Below are 4261 nucleotides of genomic sequence, written 5' to 3'. Positions count from 1 at the left end.
TTGAGGCTAATCGCCATGGCCATAAGCCTGTGTTTGAAACACTATTGTTCGACGGGATCCTCCGGCACGACAAATTCGTCATCATCGAGGCTTGCCTCGTCTTCGGAGGGAGGCATATAATTATCGTCCTCGACCTCTCTGTCTGCCGCTCTCTCATGAGGGTTGGCTTCTCCATCCTCCTATGCTGAATCTTGTTGGAGGTGGTTGTCTTCGGCACTGTCCGGGGTGTTATTATCTCCCGTGCCTGAATCACCGTTTTTGCTTTGGCGGGATTTATAGCGCCGCTGCTGACGCCGCCGCTTAGGCTGCTTCTTGGAGGGGTCATCCTCCGCTGTTCCATCGCCATTGCCTTCTTTTGGGGTGTCCACCATGTATATATCATATGACGAGGTGGCTTTCCAGTGCCCTATAGGCGCTGGTTCTTGATCGTCTCCTGCATCGGCGTCCATACCGTCGATGTCTTCGGAGTCGAAGTCAAGCATGTCGGTTAAATCATCGACAGTGGCTACGAAGTGGGTGGTGGGTGGGCTTTGAATTTCTTCATCATCCGCATCCCAACCTCGCTGACCACAGTCCAGCCAGGGCTCTCCTGATAAAGAGAGAGACTTTAGTGAATTCAAAATATCACCGAAGGGCGAGTGCTGAAAGATGTCCGCGGCGGTGAACTCCATGATCGGCGCCTAATCGGGTTCGATCGGTAGGGGCGCGGAGGGCTCGGAGTCTGGAGAGGAGTCCAGCTCCTTGGAGTCACGGGCTTCGCAGAGAATAGGGCTGGTGTTCGGCTCGATCGCCGTAGAGATTGCAGCCCCCGAGGCGGTGTCCAACCACCCATCCTCGATTGGAATAGTTGGCTCTGAATTAAGGGTCGGGGCTGATGCGGGTGCGGCCTCCAGGGCACTGTTCGGCGGCAGAGCTAGATCATGCCCATCGTGACAGTGCGGCGCGCTCGGCCGCGGCTCGAATCTGTCGAAAATCAAGTTTCTGCGGAGGTCGGCTGTGTAGCTCAAACTTCCAAATCTGACCTGATGGTCAGGGGCGTAGCTTTCGATCTGCTCCAGATGGCCAAGCGAATTGGCCCGCTGTGCAAAGCCACCAAATACGAAGATCTGTCCGGGGAGAAAAGTCTCACCCTGGATTGCATCGCTGTTGATGATCAAAGAAGCCATCGGGCCTAAAAGTGACGACACAGAGGAACTCTCAATGAAAGCACCAATGTCGGTGTCAAAACCGGCGGATCTCGGGTAAGGAGTCCCGAAGTGTGCGTCTAGGCGAATGGTAACAGGAGATGAGGGACACGATGTTTTTACCCAGGTTCGGGCCCTCTCGATGGAGGTAAAACTCTACGTCCTGCTTGATTAATATTGATAATATGGGTAGTACAAGAGTAGATCTGCCACGAGATCAAGGAGGCTAAACCCTAGAAGCTAGCCTATGGTATGATTGCATGTTCGTCCTACAGACTAAAACCCTCCGGTTTATATAGACACCGGAGAGGGCTAGGGTTACCAAGAGTCGGTTACAATGGTAGGAGATCTACATATCCGTATCGCCAAGCTTGCCTTCCATGCCAAGGAAAGTCCCTTCCGGACACGGGACGAAGTCTTCAATCTTGTATGTTCATAGTCCAGGAGTCCGGCCGAAGGTATAGTCCGGCTATCCGAACACCCCCTAATCCAGGACTCCCTCACCCCTTAAATCTGGTCAGTCAAGTGATGGTCTTGAAGCCTCCTTCTTTGCTTCTTTTCTTGATATGTAAGATTTGCTCACACATCTGTTCAATTGCTTGTTTGCATCAGCCAGCCATACTAGGATTGTTTATTTTGATTACTTGATGTTCTTGACCTAACACTCTAACAGAGCTTGTCAACAATTTAAACACAAAGGGCTGTTGTAGTGGGGGCCTTGTCTAACTCATAGGTGACATAAAGGTTTGGCTGTACACTACATAGGCTCTCCGAGAGTACCTGGAGATCCAGTTCGAAGGTATGCCTAGTTTTTACATGGTGCTTACATAGTAAATGCTCATTTCATTGTGTGCAAGTGCAAGAGATGCGGCATGTTTCATTATGTGGTGTTGTTTTGTTATAATCTCATTCTTTTGTGTTCACAGACTGGAAAGTATGCATATTTATCTTCCAAGGAGACGAGTAACTAGTTTGTGTCACCTTGCAGAGGGGGTGCAATGAAGATAAGATTGAGGATTTCCAAGTACAAGATGTTACGAACGAGCCTTGCAAGAGAAGTAGGAGCTGCGCTGAGCCTCTTCAACCTGCTAAGGTAAGTCACTGTATGCAACTCAACAGTTCAATTCCTTGTTTGTTTTAGGCATAGTTAATTTTCTCTTTTCAATTGCTTTATTTGTTCTCAGTTAATGAGATGCCCAAATAATCATGCCTGATGTTCGGTACTTGTATCACTATTAGTTGACATAATTAAAGGCCTTACCATTTAATTACTCTGCCGAAGTGTGCCTGAAGCTTTGAAGTCTATTAACCAACTATTATTGCATGAGGCTCACAATCTAGTTTATACTACGCTAATGATTGCATAGTTTTGCCTGCTATAGTATGTTTGTATGAAACCCTCTGTTGTTCATTATGCTCCCTAAGACTTTAATTGAGGCACAGAATGGCCAACTGCTTGCTTACTTATACGCAACGTGCTGTCTAAATTTGTAACTTGTATGTGTTTTCGATTGGGCCCCAACATCATGCTCCTCTGGTGAGCTAAGAGGGATTTCTATATGCAGGCTGCACAGACTCTCTTTTTTATAATTTTTAAAATATCACCTGCTTATGCTTCATGACGTGTAACATTTATTTTTGAAAGTGACATGTAACATTATTGTTAGTCCTGTTTTGCCATGTAGTACTCCCTCCGTTCCGAATTACTTGTCGCGGGTATGGATGTATCTAGATGTATTTTAGTTCTAGATACATCCATTTCTGTGACGAGTAATTTGGAACGGAGGGAGTACAAAATAGTGTCTTGTTCGCTTCACTGTTGTAACTATATTTTTGCCCTAGTCATGTGTACTTACAGAAAAATTTCAGGATGAAGTGACTTCAACACAAAGATCTGCAAGCAGTGCGGCATGGCTATTACCAAATGATTATGGATTGGAATTGGAATGTGCTGATGTTCTCGAGCATCAACTAGAGGTGGCAAGACAACATGTACATGATTGTCAACGTATAATCAACAAGCTGAAACTGGACATGCAGGTATTAGATGCAGGAGTCAAAAATGAAACAAGACACTAAGGTAACCATGAATGAATTGGAGATTTTGCAGACTGAAACTTGTGCTATCTGAATCCAGCCAATCCTATTTTCTAAAGAGATTATAGTTCAAATGGAGTTAAGTTGATGCGCCTCCATGATGTATGAGCTGTATTTGCCCAGTGTATGTAATTTGTTGTTTGTGTATGCTTTATTATCACCTGTGGCGAACCATAATGCCCCATGGGTATAATCGGCTGTAATTTCTTTTATTGTATAGTGTAGAATTATTCTATCTTTCTATGCCTTGATCTCTTTGTTGTATAGTGTATGCTTTTTAGAGGTGATAGTATTGAGTAGGATAATTCTTTGAATATGCTATATCGTTCAAACGGGGGCAAACTCGCCCGACCATGGCCCTTCACGGGCCGTCGGATCCATGGGCCTTCTACGTCTCGTAGGATCCATGGGCCTTCTACGTCTCGTAGGATCCATGGGCCGCCGACTCATTTATGGGTCTTGTACGGGCCTTTAATGGGTCGTAGATGGGCCTTTAATGGAAATCGTACATTTTATGGGCTGACCATGATGGGCCGTTAATAGGCTGTATTTGGTGATGCTAGGAAAATGGCCCAACAGACTAACGGTCCACAAACGGGCTGACTGTAATGACGCACTGAATTTGGCCCACAAGCAGAAAATGACAGTAAATGGTCGTAAGTAACCGAATGCTGCAAATGAGCCCAAGAATAAATGGGCCCTTAGAAGGCCAAAAGTTAACTTGGGCTGGAAACGGCCCAATGGAATAACGGGTCGTTAATGGGTATAAAGTGATACACTGTTCATTACGGGCCAGTTTCACCACTGGCCGTTAATGGGTGTAAAGTAATACATTGTTCATTACGGGCCAGTTTCATCACGGGCCGCTAATGGGCCAAGAGTTACAAAGGGCCTCATATGGGCCGAAAGACGTCATGGGCTATACATGGGCCAGAAGTGAAAACGGGCTAGAATCATATTGGATGGCCCAGATGACGTTA

The sequence above is a fragment of the Triticum dicoccoides genome, chromosome 6A, assembly GCF_002162155.2.
Source record: "Triticum dicoccoides isolate Atlit2015 ecotype Zavitan chromosome 6A, WEW_v2.0, whole genome shotgun sequence".
Taxonomy (NCBI): domain Eukaryota; kingdom Viridiplantae; phylum Streptophyta; class Magnoliopsida; order Poales; family Poaceae; genus Triticum; species Triticum dicoccoides.
The sequence above is the reverse complement of the archived record's forward strand: the minus strand, read 5'-3'. Positions refer to the sequence as shown.